The sequence below is a fragment of the Tupaia chinensis genome, unplaced genomic scaffold, assembly GCF_000334495.1.
Source record: "Tupaia chinensis unplaced genomic scaffold, TupChi_1.0 Scaffold000028_1, whole genome shotgun sequence".
NCBI lineage: Eukaryota > Metazoa > Chordata > Mammalia > Scandentia > Tupaiidae > Tupaia > Tupaia belangeri.
The window spans coordinates 2,014,623-2,032,385 of NW_006159458.1; the positions used below are offsets into that span (position 1 = coordinate 2,014,623).

General features: G+C 40.1%; 1 pseudogene; it reads left to right on the top strand.

Moving 5' to 3' along the window:
- The first annotated feature begins 909 nt into the window (after positions 1-909).
- The window catches only part of LOC102478208 (plakophilin-4-like), a 36,856-nt pseudogene continuing 20,002 nt past the window's right edge, over positions 910-17,763 (top strand).

Here is a 17,763-nt window from a genome sequence, read left to right on the forward strand (position 1 = left end):
GAGAGCACACGTGCCCGATAGCAAAAACCTCTCCAAAAAAAAAAAAAATCATAGGTTGGAAACTTAATCTCCACTGTAAGTGCTGGAAAGTGGGGTCTAAGAGGAGAGAGCTCCACCTTAATTAATGGATTAATGCCAACTATGAAAGGACTTGAGAAGCCCGCCCTTGAGAAGCTTCCTTGGTGCTTAAGGGAGGCATATCCCACACAGATGACTGCAGTTCAAGTCCCATCTCCAGAGGCTTGAAAAATACACTCTGTATGTGTGTGTGTGTGTGTGTGTGTATGTGTGTGTGTGCATGCCCAAAATTCTTTCAAGAAGAAAGAATGGAAGAAAATAGGTTATGGTGTGAACACATCCATTGGAGGGTGCTTTTTCTCTTTCTCTGGAAAGTACATACACCTTTGAGCAATTAAAAAAAACATCAAAAAAAGGCCTTGAGGTTGCAAATTTCATCTCTTGCTCTTTCCTACTCTCTCTTTTATCCTTTCACCTTCTGCCATGGAATGACATAGCATGAAGGCTCTTGTCAGATATTGGTCCCTTGATTTCAAATTTCTCAGTATCCAGAACTTTAAGAAATATATTCCCATTCCTTATAAAATACCCAGATTCAGTTATTCTGTTATTGCAGAGCAGACAGACAAAGATAGATACAGAGGCCATAGACAGAAGATGTCTCCAAAATGCATGGAGCAAGGAATTCTATGGCGATGACAACTGCATTCAAGTAAGTGTGTGGAACCCATGCTTAATGAGAAGATAAGTGAAGTGGACATAAGGAAATGACAAAGGAGAGCTAGCTAGTGCTAACCAGATGAGGTACAAAGAACTATTCTCAGAAACATGAAACAGAAATCTGAGGTTGGACTTACAAGGTCAAGTTTCTGAAGACCTTCTATTACACTCATGGAAACCAATACTTCCAAGAGTACAGACAGTGAAGGAGGTAAGACAAACATGATTATTCCTGGAGGAAAAGTGAAAATATTAAGACTGCAATTGCAGGTGGTGTGATGGTTAAGACAGTGGACACTCCCACATTGCCGACCCCAGTTCGATTCTTGGATCTGGTGGTTTGGTTTCTCACTTTCCCTCTATGTGTGTGTGTGTGTGTGTGTGTGTGTGTGTGTGTGTGTGTGTCTGACCAAATTAAAATAACTGAATGAATTAATAAAATTAAATAAATAATACTTTTTAAAAGTACACAATTGCAGTTTGATATTTAGATATACTAAACTGAGTTCTATTTTAATTTTTTAAAAAGCTGAGACATCACAACATTTTCCTAAACTTTGAGCTATAAAGTCATAAACAAAAAAAATAACTACCTAACCACAAAATAAAATAGATTAAATTTCATTCCCCCAGTTGATGGATCTAAATGTAGTCAGTAGGCATCAGAATTCACGTTAGGGCAAGAACAAAAAAAAAAGAAAGAACAATCATTTTTAGGAAAATATTGTGGATAAAAATGATTAGGGAAGGAAAGTGTAACCCTGAGGACATGGATTGAATACTTCCAATAATGAGAAAATTGAACTACTCCATCCAAGAAGTGAACTGTAAGTTATATTGGGGAAAAGAGAAGAGGGGGGAAGTAAAAGCTTGACAATGTGGTACATGGCTAGACCTCAAGTTAATAGAAATGGCCAGGAGGCTTTTGAGGAACAGAGAAGTCTAATATACAGTTTGAAACCAATTGTTGGATTGTGCCATTCCGTTTTATCAATTGCACTGAATTTCTAGTGAACATTCGAAGGAGTTATGTCGAGAAGAGATAACTACCCTGCTTCAGGATGCAGATTGGACAACACTGACAGATGCCAGAAACCAAAGCCAGATGTAACTTAGAGAAAAATGAATACCTAACAATTTGAAGAAATCTTGGGAAGGCATCAGACTTCTTAAGGGCAAGGTGACCCAAGCTGACATCTGGATAATAAGGATTTTTCAGCACTACTTAATTTGTATCTAAAAATGGCAATGCAGTGATTTCCTTGTGAAATAAGTTTAGAGAAATTCAATTCGTCAAACTTAAAAGTAAAGTGCATCGTTTAGCTGTTCTTGCAGAATTTAAGAGTTTCACTAGATTAAGATTTAAAGGAATTTTAGGTATATATCTTCAATCAAAAACTAATTTTATCATTTTTTTAATGAACAATTTGAAAAGTATAGGTTGAGTGTCCCTTATCTAGAATGTTTGGGACTAGATGTGGTTTTTTAGTTTTATTTCATTTTCATATTTTGGAATACTTGCATATACACAATGAGATATCTCAGCTATACAACACAAGTTGAAACATGATACATTTATGCTGTATATGTACCTTATATACATACCCTGAACATATTTTATATAATATTTTTGTATCATGGCATTTTGACAGCGACTTGTACCTAAAGTCAGGTATAATTTTCTCCTTGGGGCTCATGCCAGGGCTCAAAAATTTTCACATTTTAGAGTATTTGAGAGTTTGAATTTTCACATTAGGGGTACTCAGTCTGTGTATATGCTTTATAAAATGAATTTCCTGAAGAAGCAGAAGCCATGCACATGTCAAAGATCAAAGAAAATGGCCTCGGGGGTCTCCCTAGAGGCCAGAAAAATGAAATGCTTTCTTGAAGGTTCTCACCATTGAGGGCATATCTAAAGGCTCAGCTCTTCCTGCCTTCACACCAGGGACAAAACCTGGTGCACAGTTGGGACTGACAGGAAGGCAAAGCAAAACCTGTCCCAGATTTCACAGCCAGCACTCGCAAATATCCCTGAGGAGTGCCAGCTCCTGAGCAGGCCCCAATGGTAGAGGAGGGGCAACCACAGACCCACCAGGAAACTGCCTCCATTGGCCCAGGCATGGAACCCAAGACCACAGCCACCACTATTTTAGCTTCTGTGAAGGAACAGGAGCTTCAGTTTCAGCAACTCACCCAAGAACTGGAAATGGAAAGGCAGAGTGCTGCCAGTGAGCAAGCAGAATTACCAAACATCATCAGGAATAGCTCAACTGAGAAGTCATTTCCTTGGAGATCAACAGATGTTCCAAATACTGGTATAAGCAAACCTAGAGTTCCTGATATTGCCCATCCCAACAACTCTCTCATCAGAACAGAACCAGAATGAATGAGAGATCCTCCTCTATTCACCAGAACAGACATCTCTTCATGAAAGTGAGGGATCTTGGATAACTCAAGAAGTCAACACAAATATTCTTTTTTTTTTCTTTTTTTTGGAGAGGTTTTTGCTATAGGGTGTGTGTGCTCGCCAGACAGAGAGAGACAGAAAGCGAGAAATCACCCCCCAGGGAGGATGGCCATGTGGCCAATCCCTTCTCCTCCATTCTCCTCTCGGGATCTTGGGCATGCATGCACATGCGCCTAGCATGAATTTAAGCCACCAGGTCCGGGACTCGAACCACGGTCAACTACATGGGAGTCCAGCAACAGCCATTATGCCAACTGTTGGTCCCACAAATAAATTCTTATTCTGACAGTGAATACCAACAAGCAGAAAGTTTCCACAATAGCCAGAACATGAGCAAGGCAGATAATGGACAGCAGCATTCATTAATAGGATAAATAACTATGAAAGAATAACCGCTAATAACTATTTGGTAAGGAATTCAAGAGCTGAAGGACAAACACTGGTTCAGCCATCAGCGGCCAACCAGAACATGAGAAGAGTTAGTTCAGTCCCATCTAGAGCATAGCCTCCTTCAAATGTGTCACTGAGTACTCCTCTGGGTGATATAATTGGCTCTTTGTCAGAAACTGACTGTTGACCTCTGAACCCTAGTGCATATTTCTCCACCATGTTACCTGCTCAGTGGGCAGCATTTCCTCACTCACAAATACCTGCTCTCCAACAGCAGTGTGATGAATTGGTTAGTTACCTCTGGCAGACCTCCAGTCCCAATGGACCAACCCCTCAATGCCCAACTACCACCAGGGTGGGGTCTCCACTGACCTTGACAGAGGCACAGGCTCAAGTAGCTTCCCCATCTCAAGGCCAGGTAGGGTTGCCCCTAAATGCTTAGAGGTGACCACTGTATAATAACATGTGTGACTTTAATTGCAAAAGATTGTACATGACGTGGAAAAAATGTGGTCAGCAGCAGTACAACATTTACAAGAGAATGGTTCCATCTGGGTCAGATGGCCTGACACGCTATGGAATTCCTATGCTAATTAGCATAGTTAGTTTGGGCAAGCCTTTGGTCAGTTGTGTCTCCTGACTTGTACATCATTCTTATATATGAGGGAAGGACCTATTATAGCCTAGTATATGCCCAAACCTTGGCACTGTGTAACTCCAAGGATTGCAGATGGTATCGTATCATACAAAGTCAGGTGTAGAAATCTCCAAAGGACATCTGGCCAATGAAGTCCCCTCACATACCTAAGCAACAGTTAGGAACAGAACACTATAGCTGCTCGTGGGTAGCCCTACAGGCCAATACGGTACCAAGTGCAAGAGAACAAATGTAACAGTCTTCCACATGCAACACCAGCTGATGATGATACCATGAGATTCCCATTCACAGACAGTATTTAGAAAGACCCCAGGAAGCACGATCTTGAGTTGTCAGAAGTCATTCACATACTGCAGCACTAGTTCCCCTCCATTCAGGCCAATGCAGCAGCCTACCTGCAGCACCTGTGCTTCAGTGACAACAAAATGAAGATGAAAGTGTGTAGTTAGAGAGAATCAAGCATTTGGCTAACATTTTGGGACAGAGGGTTTTGGAAACTCAGCAGACTGCTCATGGTGCACTCTGAAATCTTGTTTTTGGCAAGTTTGCAGGTGAAAATAAAATAGCAATGAAAAATATTGATGGAATACCTGCCTTGTAGTGACTGTTGAGAAAATCTATTGCTGCAGAAGTAAAGGAGCTTGTTAGAGTAGTTTTTAAAAATTTTATCCTCATGTGATGTTAAGATGACCATCATTCGAGATGCACTCTCAGCCTTAACCAACACTGTGCTCATTCCACATTCTATATATTGTAGAATGAATCTTCTTGCAATGGTGATCATGAAATTAAATTCCAGACTGTGCTAGTTCTACATAGCATGGCAGATTGCCGGAGGAATCCCAGCTCTGTGAGAGAGGAAGCACAGAAGCAAATTCAGTCCTGTGAGGGCCTGGTGTACCCTGTCCTATTGACTGGAACTAGAGGTTCCTGAAACCCAGCTGCTGAGACCCAACAAATTGGATGACTTCTGAGGAAAAGAGCCTCCCAGCAAAGACTCTGAGTCCAGCTGCTGGGGGAAGAAGAAGAAAAAGGAGTGATGACACAACACGGTCAAAGAGATGCAGTTAGTCCTACTCTAAGCCTGTCCAAGTCCTCCAAAGGTGAGATGTCGTGGCATCTGTTGGTGCTAATACCCTATCTGAATCTTATGGCAGAAAGTTCTAACCCAGCCACCTTGGAAGGCTCTGACAGATCATTGCAGGACCTCTCTACTGACAACTGAAAGTTTGCAGCACACATCTGAGCAGGTGTTCAGAAAAAAAAATTCTTCATCCTTGTAGAACTTCTGAGAATGGACAAGAATAGAGTTGTGTCTTCAGTGGCAACTACCTTGAGGAACATGGCACTAAATGTCCACAACAAAAAGCTCATAGGGAAATACGCCATGTGAGACCTGGTTAACTGGTGTCTCAGCACAATAGCCCTAGCATGCTGTTCATTGAGAGATCACAATGGCCATCTTATGTGCTCTGCATGAAGTTACCAGCAAAAACATGAGCACCAAATACCTGCCTGACTCAGAGGCAGAGAGAAGCTGGTGAACATAACCAAGGACAGAGGAGACAGGTCATCTCTGGGGGTGGTGAAGGCAGCGGCCTGGCTCTTAAATACTATATAGCAATACTGGGACATGTGGAGCAACCATGAAAAGGATGGGTAGAACCAGAACCATTTTATTACACCTGTGTTAACAGTAGAATGAGAGTGATTCAAATCACAGCACAGAGCAGATTGTGTACAGATTATCTACCATCAACCCTCAGATGTCACCCATCATTCAGTCAGTTAGTGGCATCCCTTTCTCATCAACACTGTTAAGAATCAGAGACCCTTACTCTAAATACAATAGGACCCCACCACCCATGCACTTATTACAATGAACAAGGGATTCAACACCCAAGGCCGATACTCCAGTGCCAGCAAACTTTACCAATTTACATCAGTTTTTAGTCCTCACCAGCAAGAGAACAAAATGGACAGCTATAGCATCAGCATCTGGACTATAGTCAAGAGGACGTGAGCACAATGAACTTTGATGCGTACAGATTGTATTTGCAGCCTCCTGAATACTAAGAAGATCCTTATTTTAATGACCAAGTCACTTTCCCACTGATACTGACAACTCAATACAGTATATTCTGAAATAACCACAAATCAGGCAGACTTTTTATTAAAAAAACAATCACCTTTTTATAGAGTCTGGGTCCCCAGACTTGTGAGTGTAGCATCAGGATGCTCTTTCTTTCTAACCTTGTTCAGATTGAGGTGAAAAGTCTCCCTTGCTGATTTGACAATGAAATGTGAAAGTGACATTTAAGGAATAAGTGAAGAGCATTTTTTTTCCTTTCTTTCTTGAGAGATTGTTAGAGAACTGAGAATTTGGGGAGAGGGCTTTCTAAGCTCTATTTAGGTGTTAGACCGAAACCTTTCAGATTCTGTAGTCTAGTGAAGGTGAGGGTGACATGATGAGAGGTTTGAGAAATGGATGAAATAAAATGGGGGGCGGGTGTGGATCAAACAAAATTACAGATTTTTTTTTAGGCTTTTGCCATAGGATGCATGTGCTTGCCAGAGAGAGACATAGAGAGAGAAAGTAAGAAATTACCTCCCAGGGGAGATGACTACACCACAGCCCCTTCTCTTCCATTCTCCTCTGGGGATTTTGGTCAGGCATGCACACATGCCCAGTGTGATTTTCAAGCTGCCAAGTTTGGGACTTGAACCATGGTCTGCCATGTGGGAGTCCAGTGCTTTAATCATCATGCTACCTGCTGGCCCCTATAAAGGATGTTTAAAATGTGAATAATGTTATTTTCTGATAGGTTATACAGAAAAAAAGAATAGATACCCTTCATGTTTTATTGCTATTACTAAATGCCCAGATTGTATGCTTTTATACCTTGTACATTTCTTTTATTGGTATAAATATGGAAATGCTGCATTGGTTAAGTGCCATCATTTGAAATGCAGCATGTCCTTTGAAAAGAGATTTGAGAAACTAACAGTTTCAAAAATAAATGGGAAACCCAAGGATCTGTTAACAATTATAAACAAACTGAAAATAAATAAAATGAATTTCACTAGTATTTTGGAAAAATAATAATACTGAGTGTTTAGTACATACCAGTTCCTTTTCTAGTGATAGATTTTGTTATGTGATTATTTGGGCTGAGTGGGACAGAAATCCCAAGTAACATACCTTGATAATTTCTGGAGTTTATATTTCTTATCACATATAAAACAAAATGGATAAGGAAGCTCTGCCTGTCAATATTGAGACCTAGGTTTTACTAATTTGTTGATATATCTTGATATATCTTGATGTATCTTCTTTCTGCATAGCCAAATGGCTCACTACCAAATCTTCATCATAATGAAGGGGAAAATTAAACAAAAAGGATGCATCATTTAAAGACAAATGTTTCATATACCTGTTTCTTTTATATTTTATTAACCAAATTTAGGCATAGGGCCACAACTAGTCACTAATGAAGAACTGATAAATAAGCTGCAATTACAGATATCTAGCTAAAAGAGGGGTTTCCATTACTATAAAAGAGAAGTGTTAAAGAGCTCAACTAGCATTCTCTGTCCCCCTCACTGTAGTGCAAGATTCTGCCAAGAGTATTTCTACCTCCTTCACATCCAGTTAAGAGTGCAATTGTTTGAAAATGGATGAAAGGAAAGCCACAGGTGAATGACCTTCAATAACAAACACAAAAGTCACTACAAAATTGTCCAAATCAATTCAGTCAAAATTCTTCCTCCAGTTCTATTTGCTTATGCAACTGGAATGCTGAATAAAATCCTCTGGAAAGCCGCTCATCTCAGAAATGCTAAAATGATTCCCATTAGTTGACCGAACCTATTAAGTTCTCAAAATAACATGACCTTATTCCCTGCTTTGCAGGCGATTGACCTGACAATAACCACATTCTCAAAAGTGTCCTATATGAAAATTAAAATGCTGACATATAAGTAACAATTTAAAATACAAATTTCTGGACTGGCCCTATAGCACAGTGGGAAAGCACTGTGTAATGGGAGCTGGATCCCATATGGCTGATGTGGTTCCAATCCTAAATCTGGCAACCTGAAAAACACTCTGGGTACATATCCACGTGAGACCAAATCCTGATGAGAAGGAGAAATAGAGGGAAGAATTGGGGTGTGACCACATCCTACTGTGGGATGCTTTCTCTCTCTCTCTCTCATGAGCATACATACTCTTAGGCAATTAAAAATAAATTGGGACCAGCAGTTAGCATAATGTCTATGTCACTGGACTCCCATGTAGTTGACCGCGGTTCGAGTCCGGGATCCGGTGGCTTAAACTCACGCCGGGCATGTGTGTGTGCATGCCCAAGATCCCGAGAGGAGAATGGAGGAGAAGGGATTGCAGCATGGCCATTCCCCCTGGAGGGTGATTTCTCGCTTTCTATCTCTCTCTTTCTGTCTTTCTGGCGAGTGCATGCACCCTATAGCAAAAATAAATAAATAAATAAATAAATAATACATTTTCAAAGTGAATTCTCAGTGCTGATCACATAATCTCTCTTCACGGCATGCTGACTTATAACAGGGTTTCAGTCTGTTGTAGTTCTCAGCTCCCTGCAACCCCAAAGCAATGACATGACACATACTCCTCACATTCTTCTCCAAAGTATAGCACGCTCTGCATGATCCCATTGACAAATTTTACAAATGCTAGAGATGACACAAACAAATCACAACAGGGGAAAAATAAACTAGATACAAATTAGCAGACATCACTTCTCCCATCAGCCATAATGCCTGCTAGGAACTCATATGACTGTCTGTATGAGGGGCCTTCGGTCCCTTCCAGGATTCCACCATACAGTATTATCTATACATCTTCTATATTAAAAAACAAAACCAAAACCAAAAATAAAAACTCTTTTATGTACTTTCTCCCTTAGTCTAGATCCCTAATCTTTTGACAACTATCTAGCTTATCCTGCTGGAAAATAAGAAATCAATTGATGCATTAATAATCTTGGTACTGGTGTACTTAAACATAGGTACTCATACTTGTCTTCTCATTCAGAATATTCCTACAAAGAATGGGTAGTATTTGTTCTATAGCTGTATCGTCCTCACTTCAACTTATGTGATCCTTTGCAGAATTCAGGAACTTCCCCTACCCTTAGATGAGCTGATTTCCTTTTTTTAAAGAATTATTTACTTATTTAATTACATTTCTTATTATTACATTTTAATTTTACCAGGCAGAGACAGAGACAGAGAGACAGAGAGAGAGAGAAAGGGAAAGCAAGCTGCCAGGTCTGGGACTCAAACCACGGTTGCCATGTGGGAATCCGGCATCTTTAACCACCACACCACCTGCCAATACCTATAAGCTGATTTCTGCTTTTACAAAAATCCTACAGTTTTTTTTTTTAATTAAAATAATTTGCCAGAGGGCATGTGCACTTAATTGGGGGGGCCCCCGGGGGGGCTGTGAAGAAGGGAGGGAGGGAAGGAAGAGGAAGGGAAAGGGAGCAAAACAGAGAAAGTGAGAAAGCACTCCCCATGGGGATGGTCACACTGCAGTTCCTTCTCTTCCAGTTCTTGCTCCTTACGGGACTTTGGGAGAAAAATGCACACACTCACACCCAGCATGTTTCTCAAGCTGGCAGGTCCTGGACTCCAACATATAGTCAGCCATGTGAAATCCAGCTGCCTTAACCACCATACTACGGGTGAGCCCCAGTTTTTATATTTTTAACAGAAGTTTCTTCCTTGTAGAAAACTATCAACCTTGTAGAAATTCATCATCAGCCCTAAATGCTGCATGTACTAATAAATATTGAGCCATCATCCAATGTGTACATTTTCATTAATCACAAGTATGTCTTAACCTCTCCTTTAAAATTAGGTCTCTTATGGGGGGATATTTATCTTTGAAACATCACTAAATAACACAGCACTTTGTGCACACATAGAGGTCAATAAGTATTTTATGGAATAAATGTAAGTAATAGAAGTAGTCCAATATAGAACATACAGTCTAAATATTGAGTTGTCAGAAGAGTTATGACACATTTTTGCATAGAAAATAGAAAAAATGCATCATGACTTTTCTGACAACCCAATAACACTATTCAATAGAAATTTCTGTGAGATTAGAAATGTTCTATATCAAGACTAATTTAATCATTACTAAGGAATATGTATTTATTTATGTTTTTTTGCTTTGTTTTGTTTAGAGAGGCTTTTGCTATAGGGCATGTGCACTCACTGGAGAGACAGAGAGACAGAAAGCAAGAAATCATCCCCTGGGGAGATGGCCACACCACAATCCCATCTCCTCCAGTCTCCTGTCAGAATTCTGGGCATGCATAAACATGCACCATGAGTTTCAAGTCACTGGGTCTGAGACTCAAACTGCGGTTGCCTACATGGGAGTACAACGACATAACCATTATGCTATCTGCCGCTCCCAGATACATGTATCTATTTAGTATGTGGCATGTAGTTAGTGTAACTAAGAAATTGAGTTTTTAATTTTAGTTTTAATTAATTTACATTCAAATATAAATAGCCACGGGGAACCAGCAGTTAGCGTAATGGTTATGTTGCTGGACTCCCATGTAGTCAACCGCGGTTCGTGTCCTGAACCCGGTGGCTTAAAACTCACGCCAGGCCCAAGATCCCAAGAGGAGAATGGAGGAGGAGGGATTGCAGTGTGGCCATCCCCCCTGGGGGGTGATTTTTTGCTTTCTGTCTCTATGTCTCTCTCTGTCTGTCTGGCGAGCGCACATGCCCTATAGACAAAAAACCTCTCAAAAATATATATATATATAAATAGCCACTTGTGGCTAATGGGTACCTTATAGATCAAGGAAAATAGAATATAAAACAAAACTCTCTGCCCCTTTGGGTTTTAAATAATGTTTTCCACTCTACTCTAAAATAAACAAGATTATCAGTAACAACTTTGTTCTGAAAGTTTTAGACACAGGAATTAAGAGTCAGTTTCTTGAGGAAAGGCAAGGGCACAGGTCACAGAAGACCCCTTCATGGCTACTGAAAACTAGTGATTTCAGGAGACTAGGAGAAATGAAGATTTTCCACTGATAATTCAGCCTCCAGCCCTCAAACTTGTGTGGTAGGAAGAAGACTTTGCAGCCTCTTGTCTCTGTATCTGTCTTTGTCTCTCTCTACCTCTGTCTCTGTCTTCTCATTTTTTAAAATTTTTTCCTTTTTAAAATTTTTAAAAGTTAAGAAGTTTCCCTCCTTTCCCTTTATCTTGTTAATAATCCCCTCTTCCCCTCCCAACCCAGGAAAGGCAAGGGCACAGGCCACAGAAGACTCCTTCATGGCTACTGAGAACTAATGATTTCATGTGGCATGCAAGCGCTCCACGCAGTTTTCTAATTTTTGCTTTTTTTAAGAAAAAAATTTTTTTAGTGTTTATGGTTTTTTTTTTAGTTTTTTTCTTGTCTTTTTCTCTGTTTCTTGATTTTTGTTGTTGTTGTTGTTGCTGTTGTTTCTCTCTCTCTGTTTCCTTTTTTGCATGCTCCTGGATGCTCAGATTGAACTTCAAGTTTCAGAAGGAAAACACTTTTCCATAGATGACTAGAAATCACTGCAGGACCACAAGAAATATGGGAAAGCAAGAAAATACCTCTCCCCCAAGGGAAAAGAATGGCTCCTCTTTGTCCCGACCCGCAGGACAGTTGAACAGGTTTCCTGAGGGAAGGAGTGAGAGACCGGAGGAACGGCACAATGTTACAACATGGAGACAGCACAGTGTTACAACTCTTCAGGGTCGTCCATTTATTGTGGGCCAGGAATCATGGTTTATACATGTTGGTGGGCGGGGATTGGTTGTTCTATATGTAAATGAAGGATTGAAAAAGGTGGGTTATGATTGGTTGTTTTTGTGGACCAATCATGAGGTGCTGGATATGCAAATCTGAGGGATTCTAAGCTCACCAATCGGTGAGTGCTATGGGAAGTGGCCAATCAGAGCAAGGTTTTGAAGGTGAGGTTTTTGAAAGGGAGCCAATCATGGCCTTTATCATTGTGTAATTGTTTGCTCTCTGAGAAACCGAAACCTAAGGGCTTCCTAAGATGGCAATAGTAAGAGACTCATGAAAAAGGCCTCGGCAGACTCCACTGGTGTGCAGCCTCCCACACCTCTTTATCCACAGACAGTTCAATGGAAATCATGGATATGTCTGATAAAGAATTTGGAACATTCAAGCTAACAGAGATAGAAGAGAAGAGAGACAATGAACTACAGAAGAGAAAGGAGAAAGGAGGTGACGAGTGCCAAGAGGTGAGGAAATTCTTGCAAGATCTGAAAGAGGAATTACACACTTTACAAAACAATCAAATGGAATTGTTAGAGATAAAGACTATAGTACAGGAAGTCAAAATCTCTCTTGAAAGTATTAAAAGCAGACTAGATCATACAGAAGATAGGATCACAGACGTAGAAGAGAAAATGGCTGGCCTAGAAAAATCCACCACAAAGACTGAGAAAATTGCCCAAGAAAGTGAGAATAATATACGAGAAATAATAGATACTAGATACTATTAAACGTCCAAACATCCAAATAATTGGCATCCCAGAACGTGAAGAGACTCATAAGTGCATTGATAATCTATTCCATGAAATCCTACAAGAAAACTTTTCAAAGCTAGACCGGCACTCAAGGATCCAATCCCCCAAAATACAAAGGACCCCAAATAGAATCAAACCAAGAAGATCTTCTCCAAGACACATTATAGTCAGACTGACCAAAACCACAGACAGAGACAAGATACTAAAATTGGCAAGAGAGAAATGTCAAGTTACCTACAAAGGATATCCCATCAGACTAACACCAGACCTCTCATCAGAAACAATGTGAGCAAGGAAAGAATGGGAAAACTTATTCAAGGTGTTAAGGGAAAAGGAATTACAACCGAGAATACTGTACCCGGCAAGACTGTCCTTCATATGGGAAGAAAAGACAAGAACATTCTCAGATAAACAAAACCTGAAAGAATTTACCAGAACCAGACCAGATCTCCAAGCAGTTCTCAAGGGAGTACTATGTCAGGAAGATTAAATGTAGTCACACAGAAATAAGAGTTCAAAAACTAAGAAAATGGCCAACTTAATCTTAGGGACAAGTCCGGAATTGAATATTATATCCCAGAATTCAATCAGGAAGGTCGAACCACAACAGAAGATAGATTAAGTACATGAGACTGAACTGGTGAAATACCATTCTGTGACTTTTAACTAAAATATTGCTGCTTTTCTTCTAGGTTTTGTTGTCCAGTTTTAAGAGTTTTTGTATTGTCTTCAGCTGTCAATAGGTTCATGTACCTACTATTTGCACAGGATACTAACCTGTTTCCTGTCTTTAAGTTTTAAGGAAATTTCCTTACCAAGTCAAAACTGCTTTTCTTGAAATTACCAGCTGAATTTGGTATTGAAAGTAGAGTATTTTATTTTATTTTATTTATTTTATTTTTGGAGAGGTTTGTGCTATAGGGCGCATGTACTCGCCAGACAAACAGAGAGAGACAGAGAGATAGAAAGCGAGAAATCAGCCTCCAGGGGGGGATGGCCACATCGCAATCCCTTCTCCATTCTCCTCTCGGGATATTGGGCATGCACGCACACGCACCCGGTGTGAGTTTAAGCCACTGGGTCTGGAACTTGAACCGCGGTCGACTACATGGGAGTCCAGTGACATAGCATTTCACTAACTGCTGGTCCCCAAAGTAGTTAGATTATTTAAGAAATTGTATGATCAATAAAATGTGGAAGGAAAAGGAATGGAAGACAACTGTAGACACCAGAGACAGTGTGAGAAGAGGGTGGGAAAGGGCAGATGGTCAAACATAGGGGTAAATATATGTGTGTATACATATATATATATGGAAAATTTTTGATAACATGCATGATTAAGCCACTGTGCAGTATATTCTGGATGGATAACCATTTTTTTAATGCTGTGACGATGATTAGGGGATGAATGTAAATTAATTAATTTAAAAAATTTCAGGAGAAAAAAAATCATGAAAACTATTTTTCATCAAATTTTAAAAAATGCATGTTTGAGGACTGCAGTAAGCTATATAATCCCAGCTGGGTGCTACTTTGTTGTATGTTCGTTCTACTCACTGAGGTTTATGCCTAGTGTCAGACTCGTGTTCATGGATATGTATATAACAGCTGTGCTTGCTATTGGAAGTATTTAGATTAAGTTCTTTAGCGAATAAATAAAATGGGGGGAAAGGCATAGAAAGCAACCATGAATACCAGAAACAGTGTGGGAGGATGGTGGGATACGGCAGATAGTGAGAGATAGAGAATCAAGAATGGCAAAAATAATAAAATATACAGAAAATAGGAAATGAAAAATTGTTTGTTGAGGATAATATGTGTGTTCATGTGCTTGACTGAGCATACAATACAATGTATTCTAGATGGGAAATCTCATTTTGTTTGCTGTGATGATGTATAGTGAATAAATATAAATAAATAAATTTAAAGAAAAAAAAAAGAATCAGTTTCTCCAATGGTGATATCATGTCTGCCAAGCTCTGTACTGAGTGCTTTACATTTATTGACTATTCAACTCTTTTTTTTTGGAGAGGTTTTTTGCTATAGGGCGTGTGCGCTCGCCAGACAGACAGAGAGAGACAGAGAGACAGAAAGTGAGAAATCACCCCCCAAGGGGGATGGCCACGCCGTAATCCCTTCTCCTCCATTCTCCTCTCGGGATCTTGGGCACGCACGCACACGCGCCCGGAGTGAGTTTTAAGCCACCGGGTCTGGGACACAAACCATGGTCGACTACATGGGAGTCCAGCGAAATAGCCATTACGCTAACCACTGGTCCCCTTGACTATTCAACTCTTGAAGTAAGTAATAATATGATCTTCTTTTTAATGAGGTATAGAAATGTTAAGTCTACTGTCCATAGTTATAGTTTAGCTGGTGCTGCTTTTTGAAATGAATAAGGGCTGGTCCTGTTAGCCTAGTGGTTGAAGGAGCTGGATCCCATATGGTTGACCATAACCTGAATCCAGACCCCAGTGGCTTGAAAAACTCTCTGGCACATGTGCACATGTGCTCAAAATCCCAACCCGATAGCAAAATGGAAGAGAAAGGATTGTGGTGTGACCATGCCCCACTGGGGGATGCTTTCTCCCTTTTTCCCTTTCTCTCTTTCTGTCTCTCTGACAAGTCTATGTACTTTCTGGTAATTCTAAACGAATGAGTAAGTGAATGAATGAATGGGTTGAGACTGATGTCTTAGACATGGTACTAGGTCTAAGTAAACACATTTTTCCCTAGAGAGAGTTGTTAGCTCTGGGTAAGAAGATGAATTCTGAGCTCCCATGTGCCTAGAAAGAGAATGTGAGAAATCACTGCTTACTGCTCTGGCCCTGACTTTTTTCCCATGTGCAGGTTCAGTGCCATTTTGCCCATGATGCCTCTTGGAAGCACTGAGAGAGGATAAAACTGGAGCCTTCTTGGGGATTTTCCAACATTCTGTCCCTGAAGGAGAGCAACTGTAAACAGCATTTTATTCAGGGAACTGAACTGACTTATACACACAAAAATATTTTTGATGGGACCAGCAGTTAGCGTAATGGCTATGTCGCTGAACTCCCATGTAGTCGACCGCGGTTCGAGTCCCGGATCCGGTGGCTTAAAACTCACACCAGGCACGTGTGTGTGTGTGCCCAAGATCCCGAGAGGAGAATGGAGGAGAAGGGATTGCAGCATGTCCATCCCCCCTGGGGGGTGATTTCTCGCTTTCTGTCTCTCTGTCTCTCTCTGTCTGGTGAGCGCACGCACCCTATAGCAAAAACCTCTCAAAAAAAAAATTTTTTTTGTTCAGGAAAACTATTTTCACAGATGAGTAGTATACTTTTTGGGGCAACAGCGAGATCTCAGAGAAAATTTCTTCTAGCTTCTAGCACATTTTTGTTTGGCCTTTGTTGTGCACATTATTTTTTTGTTTCCAAAAGGCAGAACCCAGTGTCTAAGATTCTACAGACTCAAATTTAGTAAAAGCTAAAAAGGGGCATTCCTTCCTTTTACACTCAGGGGTTGCTAAGGTTAGTGCTTCAAGAAGACATGAAATCATACTGGGTAGGAGGATAGGATGAGACATTCATGACACAAATGGCTCATTATGTAGGATATGCAATGGAGTAAAAATATCCACCCCCAAACTAGATCATGCATCAGCTTTTGAGGTTAACAAAAGGAATTCATGGTAGAAATGATGGAAATCTGTAAGAATGAAGTCCTTAGAGCCAATCTTGTCATTCTCCCTGCTTTCATCTTCCCTAAAATTGGCTCATTATACTACTAGAAATATACACCATGGAATAAAGTTATGTTCCAAAAAGAAAGAAAAAAAATATTGCCTTAAGCATTCTATATACAGGAATATTACTTTCCTTTATGGTATTGTACATGTGTGTAGTTAAGTCAGCCTAGCAATTAGTTGGATCGATGCAAGAGTTTTCCCTGTCCTTGTTGAAAGATAATTCTGTGATTTGGTTTAAATGTGTTCATGTAAAAATATGTTTTCATCTTTAACTGTTTGTATCTATCTGGATAGGCTGCTGTAAGTATCCACTACACTTTTTGATTTCCATTGTGATGGTGTTTATTAATATGTATTGCACAACAAACAGGTGCAATAATCATAATACACTTAAAATAACATTTATATTCTCAAGGTAACAATTTGCAATAGTGCTGTAGGGATAAACAAGGAAGTCAAGTTGGGAGTTGTTAACACTTGGATTTGCACACCTGTATTAATGGCACCACCTACAGAGTAAAAAATAAAAAGTAGGAAATTCCTGCAGGCTCTTGGCATTTTTTAACATGAATGCGATAGTTACTTCTTGAGACTCTGCCATGTTCATGTGTACAACAATGCATCGGGCTCGCAGAGGGATAAAGCTCTGACATAATATATCTGCTGCAGTAAACATCTGCTGTTTTTGCCCAGCATCCAGTCTTCTTCTGAATGTACCATCTCAATTTCCCTTTTGGGGATCTGTTCCTCCCTTGTAATCAGAACAGGGGTTTGGGTGCTAGAAATCCTGACTCCAGCTTTGGCTTCTTAACCAAAGACTGGCCAACTTGAGTCCAACTGAGTGGCTAAGGGTAGGCACATGACCAAATGCTGGGCCAATGAAGAGGTATTCCTTGGATTTTTGTACAGTCATTAAAGGAGAGGCATTTGATCTTGCAGGAGGTTGCAAAATGGATAGGATTTACACTTGGAGCTCTTGCTGAAGGTCTTGCCACAGCCTGGGTGGCATCTGCCTGCAAATGAAGCCAGTAGGAAGAGAACCAGAACTGGGAAAGACCTGTATTTCTTGAAAGTCTGGATCCAGCCATGCTTAAAGTTCAACTCCTTAAAACTTCTCACTTACATTTTTTTCTTTTTCTTTTCTTTCTTTCTTTTTTTTTTTTTTTTTTTTTTTTCTTTTTGCAGTG